Source organism: Ahaetulla prasina, chromosome 4 (genome assembly GCF_028640845.1).
Source record: "Ahaetulla prasina isolate Xishuangbanna chromosome 4, ASM2864084v1, whole genome shotgun sequence".
In the NCBI taxonomy this organism is placed as follows: Eukaryota; Metazoa; Chordata; class Lepidosauria; order Squamata; family Colubridae; genus Ahaetulla; species Ahaetulla prasina.
The window spans coordinates 69,481,391-69,499,135 of NC_080542.1; the positions used below are offsets into that span (position 1 = coordinate 69,481,391).

General features: G+C 38.2%; 1 protein-coding gene and 1 pseudogene across 2 annotated transcripts in view; one reads left to right on the forward strand and one right to left on the reverse strand.

The window, feature by feature from the left end:
- POU6F2 (POU class 6 homeobox 2) overlaps nt 1–17,745 on the reverse strand; it is a 326,504-nt gene that overhangs the window by 132,905 nt on the left and 175,854 nt on the right. The gene's annotated exons all lie outside the window — the stretch shown is intronic.
- On the forward strand, nt 7,241–8,467 carry LOC131198523 (non-histone chromosomal protein HMG-17-like; annotated as a pseudogene).

Below are 17,745 nucleotides of genomic sequence, written 5' to 3' on the forward strand. Positions count from 1 at the left end.
CAGTCCAGGAAAGTGACTCAAATTATCTCTATCCAAACTTAACTCTATCCAAATTTTATTTTGTAAAATCCACTCCAGTTCAGTCTACCACAACAACACTCCCATTACTCCTTCCTTATTGTTATGGATCTGTAACTGCTTCACATTTTTTTCTCGCCACTTCAAAGATGGGGGGAGGGAGAAGGAAATCCCTCCCCTCCTTCTCACTGGAGTCCCCCTTTCTTAAACCAACATACGGAAATTCACTCACTTTGGTGGAAGTTGGAAAGAAACTTCATCCAGGTCCAATCTACTGTTTTCTTCCTATTTCTCACTGCTTGCTCTGACCAGCTGTCACCACTTGGTTCAGCCATTAATGGCCATCTTCTTCTCTGTCTTCTTTCAGGAAGGATTACTCCTGACCAGTGAAATGGAGGCCTGCCCATTTGCGATCAATGGAAAGCCTTTCCTCTCCCATCATCTCTATGTGGCAATTTCAGCTCCAAGAAGCCCCTTGACTGACAGAAATCGGCTATGCTCCATGGATAGCCCGCTCGCACACCCATATGCAATGACTCCAGCCAGCTCCTCCCTTGTTCTTTATATCTTAATTATACTGTAATGAGTTGGGCTTCTTTTCTTTGAAGTACTTTTCTAGGGTCTCCTGAGTGCACAGAATATGTACGTCTGCATTTTATATGCTTTCCCTATTAGATAATAATTATGTAGTCTACTAGCAAATATTAGTTTCTTTCCTTCTTTAACCTCTACTCATTCAAATTTTATGCTAAGAAATGAAAGTTACTCTTCAACTTTATAGGATGGAAGATAAAAGGGGATGGACAGACATGCAAATAGAATGGGACTTGATAGATCACTAGATTTATAAGATACTGCATGAAATTTATATATGGCATTTGCAGGGCAAAAAAGAGCACTAGTGACCTTGTCCCAGAGGTGGGATTCAGCCAGTTTGCACCGGTTCAGGTGAACAGTTTTTAACTTTTTGCCGAGTTCAGAGAACTGGCTGATCCCACCACTGTCTGGCCTTGCCCTTCCCAGCCACTCCTTATCTCATCTTGCCTGCCTTGGTTGGTGCCTAGAATCACACCCATAGCATAACTGCTGCTGCTCTCTGGCTCCCTTGCTCACTTGCTTGCCTTGACCATGCAGTCCCAGTGCATGGCCTACCTTTCTGCATCATGTTCCTGCCTTTCCCAATCTCTGCTCCTTGCCCAGCTACCTCCCACATGCCCCAGCTTACCTTTCTGCCTCACCTGCCTTCCTTCACCTTCACCACTCACCTAATTTTTGGTAAGTTGTTGTGACCTTCTCATAAACTTATTTCATAGGCATAGGTACCTTTTATAAAAAAAATTTTTAGTTTTCTTAACCTCTTTTTTTTTTTGCTGATAGCCATCTTTATTTTTAAAATATGTCTTAAGTTTGTATTCGACCCTTACAAAAGTTGGTCTAGTGATGGGTTCAGTTGATTGGGGTTCTTTCCCCTGCACTATCTTTCCCTGCATCTGAAAAGAAAAGGAATGAATAAAGCCATCCTATGGAATTGTTACTTGTTTTTCAGAAAATATGCTACTTGGCCTGAGTACAAGCTGAGCCTAATATTGAATTCATATATTCTATTTTTAATTAAAAATTAGGAATAAATTTCAGAAAAAGATTCAGTATTGCTCTGTGAATGTATCTATGAATTTCATTCTTCTTGATTTAATTTCTTAGATGATTTTGGACTATATCTTTTTTGTTTGTCTCCATTTTGTTGGACCCCAATCCCCCTCAGTCTTAAAAATTTACCACTCTAGTGAGGCCATTCTAGTTGCAAAGCAACCACTAAAGCATGCATTCATAAAGCTAAAATAATGTGAATCCTAGGAAACCAAGCAGCTGCTGAAATAAAATGAACAGTGCCGCCTGGCAGGAATGCAAGGCTGTAAAAAGCTTCAGTACATTTTTAAGATGAGAAGTCTAAAAGGCTTAGGTGACTAAATATGGCTTCCCTTGGCTTGTATCTCTCTGCTATAGAGAGAGGATTCCATTAGGGACTATAGGTCCAGGATGAAAAGGCAACAGAGTTCGACAGTTTTTTTTTTTGCAATAAGAAACCAAGATTGGAATCCGAATTGGCCTTGGATGATCCAAAATAGTCACAAGAATCCCTAATTTGGAGAAAGTAGCATGTCAATTATTGAGCTAAAAACTGATAACTCTGAAATTGAAGACAATCTTCCCGACTGCTGGACAGTGCAACAATATAACAACTTTAAAGAAAAATATGAGGGACTGGTAATTTCTAACAAAAAGTTAGATTGTGAGTATTGTGCAAAAATGACTTTACAAAAGAGAAAAGTATTCATGACGAATGACGAATCCGCATATAGACGAGAGGTCGAACGACTAGCCTTGTGGTGCAACCAAAACAATCTGGAACTGAACACACTCAAAACCGTAGAAATGGTGGTAGACTTTAGGAAAAACCCTTCCATACTTCCACCTCTCACAATACTTGACAACACAGTATCAACAGTAGAAACCTTCAAATTTCTGGGTTCTATCATATCGCAAGATCTCAAATGGACAGCTAACATCAAAAACATCATTAAAAAAGGACAACAAAGAATGTTCTTTCTGCGCCAACTCAGTAAACTCAAACTGCCCAAGGAGCTGCTGATCCAATTCTACAGAGGAATTATTGAGTCTGTCATTTGCACCTCTATAACTGTCTGGTTCGGATCTGCAACCCAACAAGAAAAACACAGACTTCAGAGGATAATTAGAACTGCAGAAAAAATAATTGCTACCAACTTGCCTTCCATTGAAGACCTGTATACTGCACGAATCAAGAAGAGGGCCGTGAAAATATTTGCAGATCCCTCGCATCCTGGACATAAACTGTTTCAACTCCTACCCTCAAAACGATGCTATAGAGCACTGCACACCAGAACAACTAGACACAAGAACAGTTTTTTCCCGAAGGCCATCACTCTGCTAAACAAATAATTCCCTCAACACTGTCAGACTATTTACTGAATCTGCACTACTATTAATCGTTTCATAGTTCCCATCGCCAATCTCTTTCCACTTATGACTGTATGACTATAACTTGTTGCTGGCAATCCTTATGATTTATATTGATATATTGATCATCAATTGTGTTGTAAATGTTGTACCTTGATGAACGTATCTTTTCTTTTATGTACCCTGAGAGCATATGCACCAAGACAAATTCCTTGTGTGTCCAATCACACTTGGCCAATAAAAATTCTATTTCTATTTCTATTTCTATGTGTCAAAAGAATGGAAATATTTTCAGATTGAGGCATCAGGGGAAAATAAAGAGATGCAACAAGCTTCCCTAAGGAAAAAAAACGAAAAAACAAAACCATTTTTCATCAAAAGCTCATAACATTTTTAAGGAGAACTTAAAACAATGTGAGCAGGATTCAATAACAAAAAGAATAGATAAAATGATTGAAAAATATGTAGGTACTACTTGTAGAGTATTTAATACAGTTTAAAGCCTGCACAAAGATGTAAACCATTTTCAGACATAGAAGATGAGATAGATATGCAAATTAAAAATGGATTACATATGGGAATAGGATTACATTCATGTAAAACTGCAGTGAAAATAGTTGATTACATTGCAAAACAAATTTTAAAAAACATATTTACTAAAATTATTGAAAATAATCTGAAAATATATTTGATTATTATTGAAGCCTCAATGATACCTTGCAAATCAGTTGTTATACTTTTCTTAAAAGCTGAGGATTCAATTACCTCACCAACAATTTTCGTTGAGCTAGTTGAATTGGAAAAACAAGATGCAGAGACAATATATTCTTCAGTTATGGAAAGTTTAAATAATGTTGGGCTTACTAAGAATTGCCAAGAAAAAAATTCAATAGGATTTTGCTCCGATGGTGCTTGGGAGAAAATCTGGAGAGAGCACTAGTATAGCAAAAGAGTTTCCAAACATAATAATATGGCACTGGAAGCTATCACCTCCAACTTGTTTTAAATGATTTTATAAAAGAAATAAAGCAAATAAATCATTTTAAAATATTTATTGATAAGATATATACTATTTTTCATCAATCCAATAAGAACCAAATTGAATTTACCAAAATATCTTTTTTTAAAATTTATTTACAATTATATCCCGCCCTTCTCCGAAGACTCAGGGCGGCTTACAGTGTGTAAGGCAATAGTCTCATTCTATTTGTATATTTACAAAGTCAACTTATTGCCCCCCCAACAATCTGGGTCCTCATTTTACCTACCTTATAAAGGATGGAAGGCTGAGTCAACCTTGGGCCTGGTGGGACTAGAACCTGCAGTAATTGCAGGCAGCTGTGTTTTAATAACAGGCTATCTTACAGCCTGAGCCACCACGGCCCATTCATATCTGAATAACTTGGAATTGAAATTATAGAGATTGGTAGTTTTGGGACCCAGATGGGCTGCCTGTAGTTTAAGGTTAACCCTAGCTATTTGGCGTGCTTATCCAGTGCTACATCACTATTTTCATTCAAATGAAAAATACTTAGGTATGGCTGCCTGTCTTGAAAATCTTGATTGATTTGACATTGATGATCGATATTCTAATCAAAATTTCTCTTCTTTCAAATGCACTGCAAGCAAGAATGTAGACATAATAAAGGCTCAAAAACTTGTGATAAGATCTATTAAAGCATTTGAAATGCTTGGAAGGGAAAAGGATGCCTATAAAAAAAATTTGATGAATTAATTACTTCAGAAACCTTCAAAAATGTAAAATTTGTAGAAAGTCATCAATTTGTTGGGCTTCCTCAGGAAAGACTTAGAAAGCATTGTAATGAATTTGAATAAAAGACTAATGGATTGTAAACATCTAAAATAGGTTGTAACCAATTTCAAGAAGGGAATAAATTACAATTTCTCAATTTTTTGGAGCCAGATTACTGGAATATTGAAGAAGTAGTAGTTCCATGGAAAGCAGCTGAAGAACAATTGCTTGTATTTAGTGACATTTTTAATTACCAAATTGACATTAACGATTATCAAGATTTTGTAGAAAATGTTTTTAAAAATTCCCAGACATATGTAATTCCTGACAGTATTCCTGTGGCTCCCGAGGACGTGGACAGGTTGTTGGGGAGGTTTCACGCCATGACATGTTTACTGGACCCGTGTCCTTCCTGGCTGGTACTGGCCACTCAGGAGGTGACACGAGGCTGGCTCCAGAGGATTATCAACGCTTCTTTGCTGGAAGGGGTTTTCCCTGCCGCCTTGAAAGAGGCGGTGGTGAGACCCCTCCTCAAGAAGCCCTCCCTGGACCCAGCTATTTTGGGTAACTATCGTCCAGTCTCCAACCTTCGCTTCGTTGCGAAGGTTGTAGAGAGTGCTGTGGCGCGACAGCTACCCCAATACCTGGATGAAGCCGTCTATCTAGACCCGTTCCAGTCCGGCTTTCGACCCGGATACAGCACGGATACAGCTTTGGTCGCATTGGTGGATGATCTCTGGCAGGCCAAGGACAGGGGTTATTCCTCTGCCCTGGTCCTATTAGACCTCTCAGCGGCTTTTGATACCATCGACCATGGTATCTTGCTGCGCCGGTTGGGGGGATTGGGAGTGGGAGGCACCGTGCATCGGTGGTTCTCCTCTTATCTCTCCGACCGGTCGCAGACGGTGTTGACAGGGGGGCAGAGGTCGGCCGCGAGGTGCCTCACTTGTGGGGTCCCGCAGGGGTCGATTCTCTCGCCCCTGCTGTTCAACATCTACATGAAGCCGTTGGGTGAGATCATCAGTGGCTTCGGGGTGAGATACCAACAGTACGCTGATGACACCCAGCTGTACTTTTCCACCCCGGGCCACCCCAATGAAGTTGTTGAAGTGCTGTCCCGGTGTTTGGAAGCCGTACGGGTCTGGATGGGGAGAAACAGGCTCAAGCTTAATCCCTCCAAGACGGAGTGGCTGTGGATGCCGGCATCCCGATTCAGTCAACTGCAGCCGCGGTTGACTGTTGGAGGCGAGTTACTGGCCCCAAAGGACAGGGTGCGCAACTTAGGTGTCCTCCTGGATGATCGGCTGTCGTTTGAAGATCATTTGACGGCCGTCTCCAGGAGGGCCTTCCACCAGGTCCGCCTGGTTCGGCAGTTGCGCCCCTTCCTTGATCGGGATGCCTTGTGCACAGTCACTCATGCGCTTGTTACCTCTCGCTTGGATTATTGTAATGCTCTCTACATGGGGCTCCCCCTGAAGTGCACTCGGAGGCTTCAGTTAGTCCAGAATGCAGCTGCGCGGGTGATAGAGGGAGCTACGCGTAGCTCCCATGTAACACCACTCCTGCGCAGACTGCACTGGCTACCTGTGGCCTTTCAAGTGCACTTTAAGGTGTTGGTTACAACCTTTAAAGCGCTCCATGGCTTAGGGCCTGGGTACCTACGGGACCGTCTGCTGTTACCACATGCCTCCCACCAACCCGTACGCTCTCACAGAGAGGGACTTCTCAGGGTGCCGTTCGCCAAACAATGTCGGCTGGCGGCCCCCAGGGGAAGGGCCTTCTCTGTGGGGGCTCCCACACTCTGGAACGAGATTCCCCCAGGTTTACGCCAAATACCTGACCTTCGGACTTTTTGCCGCGAACTGAAGACACACCTTTTTATCCGCGCGGGGCTGGCTTAAATTGAATTTTAAATGTCAAATTTTATTAATTTTAAATGGGGTTTTTTAGTGTATGGTAAATTTTTAAATTGTCAGGCTAATTTAAATAAGTTTTTTAAATTGCATTTTAATTGTATTTTGTATTGTTTGTTTTATTCTGCCTGTACACCGCCCTGAGTCCTTCGGGAGAAGGGCGGTATAAAAATCAAATAAATAAAAATTAAAAAAAATGTATTCAAAAAGCTAAATCAGAACAATTGCTGTAAGTTTAACAGAAGCGGAAAGGGATTTTTCAAAGATGAACAACATATGGTCAGAAAAGAGAAGTTGCCTGTTTCTAATATAACAAACATAATGACTATTAGTCTAATTGGCCTAAACTCTAAAGGAATGGGATCCTATTCCTACAATCAAAAAATGGTTAAGGGTAAATCATACAGTCGATGATGCTTGAGTAAAACTGAAGAAAAGTTCAAGTGAGGATGCCAATCAAACAGCAATTGGGAAATACCTTACATAACAGTTTTATTGGAGTGGGGTCGCGAGCGACACGAGCGAGCCTAACAAACGGAATCCCCTTTCCCCCCCTCCTTGTTTTTATTTTCCGTCCTCCCTCTCTGCGCGGCTTTCCCTCCCATACATCCGAGTTTCTCCTTCCTCCTAGAGACCTTGCCTTTCTCGTTTCAATCCGAGCCGCCTTCTCGCTCTCCCTCCCTCACGCGCCGCTGACATGCCCAAGAGAAAGGCTGAAGGGGATACCAAGGGTGATAAGGCCAAATCAAAGGATGAGCCACAGCGGAGATCAGCAAGGTTATCTGCTAAACCTGCTCCTCCAAAGCCAGAACCCAAACCTAAAAAGGCAGCTCCAAAGAAAGCTGAAAAGGTACCCAAGGGAAAGAAGGGGAAAGCTGACGCAACCCTGCAGAAAATGGAGATGCCAAAACAGACCAGGCACAGAAAGCTGAAGGTGCTGGGGATGCCAAGTGAATTGTGTGAATTTTTGATAACTGTGTACTTCTGGTGACTGTACAGTTTGAAATACTATTTTTTATCAAGTTTTATAACAATGCAGAATTTTGTTTTACTTTTTTTTTTAAAGCTATGTTGTTAGCACACAGAACGCTTTGTTGTTGTGTTTTAGAGGGAGGAGAGGGGACAAGTGTCATTGACTCTGTTACTTAGAATCTGGGCTTTTAAAAGTCCCCCTTCAATTTTGCCAGAGGGAATCTTTATGGGCACAAAGAGAGGATTTCCTGATGCTGTCAATCTGTATTGGTTTTTGAAATGCTTCAGACAACACTGAAATTCCTAAAATGCCTGTTTTGAGAGAGAACATTAAAGCTGTACTTCTAATTTTAATTATTTCAGTGTCCTTTGCATTTATTACTTCTCTGAGTATCATGTGGCATTTGATACTTGCTATCATAAAACCAAATGCATTCTTACAGTATCAGACAATCCAGATTTCTGGTGTCAAATACCGAGGGAAGAAGGGTGGCTTATAACTGAGCCACATTCCCTTCTTTATTGTGAATCTTCAGATTAAAAATTCTGCAGTTTTTGTTTTTTTCTTAAAGTCAGGGTAGGTTTGTGAAAAGTTGTTAAACAACATACTAAATGTGAAAGTGTCCACCCTCACTCTAAACTTTCCCTGTTCCAATTAATTGGATTTTATATAGTAACTTTACATTTTGGTAGTGCAAAGAAAAGGGGAGTTGGAATTTGTTGTAAAACATTGCGAATTGTAGCCCATGTCCTGCCTGAATACCATTGATTGATCGTTTTAAGAAATGTACCTTTAATAAAGCTGGATATTGTTTGGCAAAAAAAAACAAAAAAAAAAAAAACAACATAACAGTTTTATTGTTTTTGTCAGGTATTATCTAATAGTTTTTCATTAATATTTTAAAACTGTTTCTTGTAACAAAATCTAGCTTTATGTACCTCTTTTATTGTTCTTATTTAAGTATTAAATGCATGAAATAATAAACTACCTTTTGGTATATTTTTTTAAATACTAATACTAATACTAATACTAATAATACTAATATTATTATTAATAATAATAATAATAATAATAATAATAATAATAATAATAATAATAATAATAATAATAATAATAATAATAATAATAATAATAATATTTTAATTTGTATACCGCCCTTCTCCCGAAGGACTCAGGGCGGTTAACAGCCAGATAAAAACAATCAAGACACATACAATACAACTAAAAACAATAATTAAAAAACTTATTTAAATTTGGCCCAAGTTTTAAAATACATTCAAACCCTATAAAACTAATTAAAATTAAAACCCATAAAATCATCTAAAAGATTAAAATTCAGGCCAACCCTGCGTGAGAAAACAGATATGTCTTAAGTTCGCGGCGAAAGGTCCGAAGGTCAGGTAGCTGTCGAAGTCCAGGGGGAAGTTCGTTCCATAGGGTGGGAGCCCCCACAGAGAAGGCCCTTCCCCTGGGGGTTGCCAGCCAACATTGCTTGGCTGACGGCACCCTAAGGAGTCCCACTCTGTGAGAGTGCACGGGTCGGTGGGAGGCATAAGGTGGCAGTAAGCAGTCCCATAAGTAACCCGGTCCTAAGCCATGGAGCGCTTTAAAGGTGTAACCAACACCTTGAAGCACACCCGAAAGACTACAGGCAGCCAATGCAGCCTGCGCAGGATAGGTGTTATGTGGGACTTAAAACAGTCATTAGCGCAAAGAAGTGATGTTGAGTGACCCAATCACACCCACCGAGCTAGTCATTAGGTGCATTTGTGCTCCCATCTTAATTACAAACAGTAATGCAAAAATGTTGCATTTCCACAGAGGTTTTTATGCAAAATTTTAAATCCAGATTTTAAACCAGATTTTAAACCAGAACAACTAGACGCAAGAACAGTTTTTTCCCAAAGGCCATCACTCTGCTAAACAAATAATTCCCTCAACACTGTCAAACTATTTACTAAATCTACACTACTATTAATCTTCTCATCGTTTTCATCACCCATCTCTTTCCACTTATGACTGTATGACTGTTTTTGTTGCTATCATTAAGGGTTAAATTGCAACCTATGTCCATCATTTGTGTTGTAAATGTTGTGCCTTTGATGAAGGTATTTTTTTTTCTCTTTCTTTTATGTACACTGAGAGCATATGCAGCAAATCAAATTCCTTGTGTGTCCAATCACACTTGGCCAATAAATTCTATTCTATTCTATTCTAAAGGGATTTAATAGCATGGATATCATCAAGCTCTTTGGCACCTGTTTGAAAATGAAAGTGATTCCTTTCATTATTCAGAGTTCAGAATTCTTTTCACTTGATTTTTTTTGAGATAAAGGAATGGGGGGTGGGGTTTACAAGGATTCCAGCCATTGAATTATTTTCCATTTAGGACACAATTTGGGCAAGAACTAGGGCTTTCTCCCTTATAGCTATTCGTCTCATGAAGGTAAATCAGCTAGAAATGAAGCTGGATTGATAAATCCTTTCTTCCCTGTGACCCCAATAATCACCTAATGGTCTGCTTAGACTGCACTTAACTGTTAGATTTTCTTGTTTGTTTCCCCTCCCAGCCTCATTCTCTCTCTCTCTCTCCAAAAAACAAAAACAAAACATATCACAATGACGCTTTCTTACTTTTAAAAACAGGCTTCCTATTATCTTAAAATGCAATCTTTTATCTCTACAGTTGTGCCTAAATAGATTCCACGTTTAGATAACAAAACCTTTATCAACCTGATGATTCATACATATGGCTTATACAAGTGATTTTGCTTACTATGGTGGTTGTCCTTTATACATGGGTGGTGGGATGGTAGGAGAAAAAGTACATTTATCTCCAATCCCCCTCTTTATATGTTAGGATTGCATATATTTACAGTCCTGAAGAGGGCAATGGTCACCTACACAAAATCAAACCATCATCAGAAGAGAAGGAGGAATAAAAGCTTATTTATCTCACAATGTTCTTGTCATAGTAGATATATTGATTCTATCCTTAATTCAAGCATCCTGTTCTTTATTAGACAAAGCTGTAGCACTTTTGAAAAACTTGTCTTCATTATGAGATACACATAACAGCTGCTTCTTATATAGCTCTTGCATCAATTTTCCAGATTGTATTAGGGCTTTTGTTTAAACCACTCTTTACCAAGTTCTGGAATGGTCATATCTTTCAAAGGTTATCTGCCTTCTGGCCTGTTTCTAGGATTTGCTGCCAAAACTTATGACTCCTCTGATAGCAAGCATAATCCAACATTTTTATATGAATTAGCCTCAGAGCCACAGTCTTTTCTCTGCTCTGATCACAATTAGATTATTTTGCCTGTGTAGACTATATGACTTAAATATTGAAGGTAATAAAGCAAAGTGATAAAGAAGAAACTATAATAATTTATCAAAATGAATCCATCAGGAGTTCTTCTGTAGCATCCTAATATTGTGACACATGGGGCTATTTACTGGAGAAATGATTTGTTTCATTGTTCAGATTTTCATTGTACTTATTAGAGTTTGTAATGTAGAAAACTGTAATAATTTTAAAATGTTCTAGTTAAGAAAACCAACACAAAAGCAGCAGCTACTCTAATCTCAAACTTAATTTTTTTCTTTTCTTTTTAGCTTATGACAGTGCTTTTGATTCAAGTTCCCTTTGTGCACCATAAAAACTATACTAACTTATTTTAAAACCTCCATATGTAAGGAAACTGCTAAAGAAATTAGATTTTAAATACTATTTGCTTCCTCTGTGAAAATGGGAATTAAAGCAGCATATTGCATAGAAGGCTATAACATCATTCTCTATATTGGTTCAGTTAATAAACAAAAAACCCTCTTTCTTTAAAGTTTAAAAACATCTCCATATTATTTATTTCAGTGTATTCAAAAGTATGACTCAATGCATTCTTTATCGAAGAATATGTAATGGTTGTAATCTTCACTCTGACTTAACTTTAGCAAAGCTGCTGACAAATGGATTATTTTCTTCATGATTGAGTATACATGTTAAGCTTTTCTGATGTCTTTCCTTGCCAGGAAGAGATGACCCATACAATCACAGTTAAGAAAGGCAATCAATAGTGAAGTGGTGTATATCTAGCTGATTCATTAATAAGCTATAGTCCATTAATATAGCTGAACCCCTAAGTATTATCTTTGATAAAGCTTTCACTACCAGTTCTCTTCCCAAACTTTGGTCACTAGCCACAGTCATCCCCATCTTCAAAAAAGGAGACCCCAGCTTAGTCGAAAACTACAGACCGATCTCCCTTTGCTGCGTCACCTGCAAAGTCATGGAATCTATCATCAATCAATCCATTACCTCACACTTAGAAACTAACAACCTACTCTCCAACAAACAATTTGGTTTCAGGAAAAAGTTATCATGTAACTTACAACTTCTCCACTGCAAAAACATATGGACTTCAAATCTAGATCAAGGCAAATCAATAGATGCAATCTACATAGACTTCTGCAAAGCTTTTGACTCAGTAGTACACGATAAACTTCTCCTTAAACTAACATCCTATGGCATCTCAGGACCCCTCCACAAATGGATATCTGCTTTTCTGTCTAACAGACAACAAGTGGTCAAAATTGGCAATGCTTTATCAAATCCTGTTCCTGTCAAGAGTGGCGTTCCTTGGACCAACACTCTTTATTCTATACATTAATGATCTTTGTGACCATATCTCAAGTAATTGTGTTCTCTTTGCTGACGATGTCAAACTATTTAACACCACAGACAACACTTCTATCATTCAAAACGACCTTGACCATCTAACCGCTTGGTCTAAAAATTGGCAGCTCCAAATTTCAACCAGCAAATGCTCAGTCTTACATATAGGAAAAAAGAACTCTAAAACTAAGTACATACTAGATGGACATTACCTTACAGACGACCCCCATCCCGTTAAAGACCTTGGAGTTTTCATGTCAAATGATCTAAGTGCCAAAGCCCACTGCAACTACATAGCAAAAAAAGCTCTAAGAGTTGTAAACCTAATTTTGCGTAGCTTCTTTTCCAAAACCACCACACTACTAACCAGAGCATATAAAACATTTGCTAGACCAATTCTAGAATACAGCTCACCTGTTTGGAACCCTCACCACATCTCTGACATCAATACAATTGAACGTGTCCAGAAATATTTTACAAGAAGAGTTCTCCATTCCTCTGAAAACAACAAAATACCTTATCCCACCAGACTTGAAATCCTAGGCTTAGAAAACTTGGAACTCCGTCGCCTTCGACAAGACCTAAGTTTAACTCACAGAATCATCTATTGTAATGTCCTTCCTGTCAAAGACTACTTCAGCTTTAATTGCAATAATACAAGGGCAACCAATAGATTTAAACTTAATGTAAACCGCTTTAATCTAGATTGCAGAAAATATGACTTCTGCAACAGAATCATCAGTGCTTGGAATACTTTACCTGACTCTGTGGTCTCTTCCCATAATCCTAATAGCTTTAACCAAAAACTTTCTACTATTGACCTCACCCCATTCCTAAGAGGACCATAAGGGGCGTGCATAAGCGCACAAACGTGCCTACCGTTCCTGTCCTATTGTTTTCTTTTCTTCTTCCTATATATGTTTATATGTGTATATACTATATAATCTTTTTGTATGATGTTGTGACAAAATAAATAAATAAATAAAATAAATAAATGACTGTAGTCCACCTGTTTGTTCTGATTCTTTACTTCATTAATGATTCTGGTTTCTTGCCCTATTTTGACATCTTGTGACCTGTTGTTCAAATCTGCCAAGCCTTCATTTATCAATTTTACTTATCCATGGTCAGTGGTGGGATTCAAATAATTTAACAACCGGTTCTCCACCCTAATGACTTGCTGGTTAGGCATAGCTGGATGATCATCTGACTTGGTGGGCATGGCCAACTTTATGACACTCATCACACCAAGCCTCACCTCCCGGCCACCTGCCTCAAAGGCAGAGGTGGGATTTAGCTGGTTCAGATCAGTTCAAGCTAATCCCACCATTGGCTGGCCCCGGCCCTGCCCATTTTTTGGCCCATTTTGAAGTCCACAAGTTGCCAAGGTTGGATACCTCTGAGCTGGATATTCTGATAGATCAGGTTTTTTCAAATTTGGCAACTTTTAATATGTGTAGACTTCAGCTTCCAGACTGCTGTCCGGGCAATTCTAGAAGTCCACACATTTTAGGATTGTAAGTTTGAAAAACTGTCAAAAATGGGCAAATTAAGATCCTTTTTAGGGATCTGTGCTTTGGTCTCCTTTAGTTTTTTTTTTTTTAAAACACATTACAGATTATCCTGAGCAGCATATCTATGAAGAAAGACTAACAGAAACATGCTTTATGAATGAAAATATAGAAAGGCATCTAAGGATCACTAATTTCCCCATCTTCATGGACCATAATTTATGAGAAGAAGTTCTCAATGATCTCAACAGAAGTTTTCCTCAGCTCTGCTTTGCCTGAATATGCAGTATCTATGCTCTGTCATTTAGCTGTGATCATTCTGGCCCAAAAATAGTCACAAAGTTTTTTCAATCAAGAATTGTCCTCCATTCTCTTTATTTATAGTATGGAACCCTAAAAATAGGCTCAAAGTTCCCCCAATCATAAAACTGTCCTCCTCTGTTTTGATTTATATTCTGGAATAGTCAGATAATGAGGAAAAGATGAGCAGAGAGATACATGGACAGACTTTTACACTGATACTTAAGATTCTTCCCTACCCCGCCCCATTACTTTTTTTGGGGGGGGTCTCTTGGTTTTCCTCCCTCCTTTCCTTGATTTCTTTCCAAAGAGTCTGCTTGTTGCCCAATTAAATGTGCTAGAGACAAATGTGTGTTTTAAAGCACAACCTGTTTTGCAAAGAGATGTACAGATATGAGGAAAAGGTCCAAGTGGGTGGCAGGATTTTTGACTCTCTTTCAAGCTTATTTTCTCAGAATTGGTTCTAAAACTGGGTGTAGAGTTTATTAGTACAGAAATTGTAATGGAGCAAAGAAGGAAGCAGGGGACTTTAGGAAGACAACATTATGGCAATTCAAGTTTTTGATGCAGTTTTCTTGTTTTCCTTATTTTCATATCTTGGCTTTAAATCAAACTAAAGACATTACATTTGTTACATCTATAAATGGGGTATGAGAGCTTATATCAATTTTTTTCACAATTTTTCTTTTATAGTCCAGGTATTACTGTACTTAGTAGTGTGATTTTATACTATTTCATATGGTTGGGCAATAATCCAAATTCAGAAGAGGGAATATGCTTTGGGGTAAAGGCTCACTTTGTTTTTGGCAGCAAATGTTTAAAAGATTTGTGCAGCAGGGCAGGAAAAAGCACAATGGATGTGAGGTATTGAGGGGTCTGAAGTGTGTGCCCACACAAGCTATGAATTCCTCTTCTCCTTTCAAATCCAGATTGTTGTACAGAGAGGTAATTGAAGATTTGAAATCTTCATTTTTCGGCCTGTTTTTCTGGCCATTTTTTAATCCATTTTCAGGCTGGTTTGGGGGGCATTTTGTATTCCAAAATGGCCCCAAAAATGCCCCCAAAATAGCCCAAAAATGGCTGAAAAATGACCCCAAAATGCCACCAAACCAGCCCTCAAAAACCCCAATAACTGCTGAAAAACTGCCCAAAAATGGGTGGGGGTGGGGCCAGCTGTGGTGGGATTAGCTGGTTCACTGAACTGGACCTATTTTAACAACCGGTTTGCTCGAACCAGTCCAAACCAGCTGAAGCCTACCCCTGTCCATGGTAAATATTACCAGCCAGCCTAACAATCTACAATTTCTAAATGCATTCCATTGCCAAATAAACTTTTTTATACATAGCATTACAAAAAGAGCTGTTTTACGTTTTTCTTCTGTAAAACGATATATTTATACTTCGATTATTTTGTATTAATTGTCCTCTTTCTGCTATTCTGATGTTTTGTATCTATATTATACACACATATACTTCATCCACAAGTATAAAATAAGGTGTATAAATATAAAGCAAACAAACTCTTGACGGATAAAATTATTCATCTCACCTTTCTTTTTGACTACTCTGTCCATATCTGCATCAGGTTCTAGTTCATAGAATCATAGGGTTAACAGGAGCTTGGAAGTCTTATACTAATTTTTCCTTTATCTTCTTACAGGAGCTATTTCAAAGAGTTTTTATGGTTATTCTCTAAGTTTCCTTTTGAGCTATCTGGTCCATTTGGTGCATTTTAATGGTAACATTACTTCAGCATCTCACTTATTTCTGGGGAAAATGCATGACTAGTGATGTATATTTGTATGTGCAGTGTAGAAAAAATTATGTGAGAGTAACAAATATTTGCTTCTTGAACATCAGTCATCATTACCAATATTTTCATAAAAACACTTTGAGGTAAATCATTATTCTCTTAACTTAAAATAAAATTAATGCAAGTGGAAGCTTTGTTTTCAACAGTCGGTGGGGTGCTAGATAAAAAAGGGCTGATGAGAGAGATTGTTTAAAAGATTATCTCCAAACTCATCCCATCCCACAATCACCATTCCTAATACAAAATAGATTATCATAGTCCATCTTCTATGTACCCCTCTTTCAGGAAGGAATGTAGAATAGGCTGTTATATCTACATGAGTATTTAGGTTGATGAAACATTTGTATTTCAGTGTCCTTGTTAGTTTGTGTATTGTATCTTTTCTTAAAAGCCTGTTTATTTAAACATGTGGTGAGCATTTTTATTATAGTCTTTCCCCCTTTCATCGTGTGTATTTTAAGATGACTTTGGAATAAATGAAAAGCTCTTCAAACCAGGAGTCATCTTATACCATTAGTTTGTAGAGAAAATAACGCAATGGGAACCCTCACACCAGTGCCATATAAATTCCTAAAACCAATAATATGTTAAGACTGAGTCTCACACAATAGGCTGTCTAACATGACTTAAATCAAACTGTCGGGCATAATGCCAACATATTGACATTGTTTTTGCCCTTCCCTTTGTTTTCTTTGAGAATATATGAATATCTACAGTTGTGCCTGTATATTGGGTGTTGGAAAGAGTTCGTGGTTTTGTCTATGCAGTCAGCAAAGTATCTAATTAAACACATCAGGGTACCACTTGTCTGACAAGTTATTTTCTGACACCTGCAGTTTGGGACCTTACCAAGGAATTCTGCAGCATTCGCAGATGAAACTCCTGACAGGTTAATCTAAAAGAGACTGAGGACAAGAAACACATTGGTTTGCATAGGCTATGAATCCCCATGCACACACTTAGGTTTTTATTTTTTAAATGATGAATTTATGAACCGCCTGGGGATTAAAATATTAATTTCTGTAGAACATTGGTACATCTTGCAAATGTTGCTCCTGATTATCACTGGAGAGAACACCCTCTGACTTTTAAAGAACTAATTTCAGCCAGATTGACAGCCTCAGTACACTATTACCACTATTTTCATTCTCTAGAGCTTTTGTGGGTTCTATATTTTATAGAAATAGGAAGAGCAATAATGATAAAAAAGACAAGGTTAAAGCTTCAAAACTCCCTGTTAACGAACTGTTATTGTAATCAGCTCATAGAAAATTTTCCATGGCATTTTAACATCCCCAAAATTAAAAATAATTCCTCCTGAACCAAATTTCCACCTTTGTTTTTAGTTACATCTCTTATCAATTGTTCTGATTAAATATAATAAATTCTCCAAAACAGAAAAATACTTTTTTTGACCCCATTGTCAAAGAAGGGAAAGAAAGGAAGAAGTGGTAGGTATCAAAAGAGGTACCAAATAGTATAATGAGTCCAATGATCAGATAGCTAATGTACTCATTATATCAAAGAACTTTTCATAACAAAATGTAGAGGGCCTAGGCCTTGGATCTGAGATAATAGCAGCCAAATTTGCAAGCATGTAATATTTTCACTTCTCACATCATGAAAATGGTAGATATTCATTGTTATCCAAAGCCAAGGTAAAAAGATTTATGGAGAAAATAAACACCTACTCTGCTTTGACTAATTTTAATAAATGCTGAAGTTATGCAGCATCTCTCAAACCATGGAAACCATGATGGAAATGAAGTCAGGGACAATTACAGTATGAATG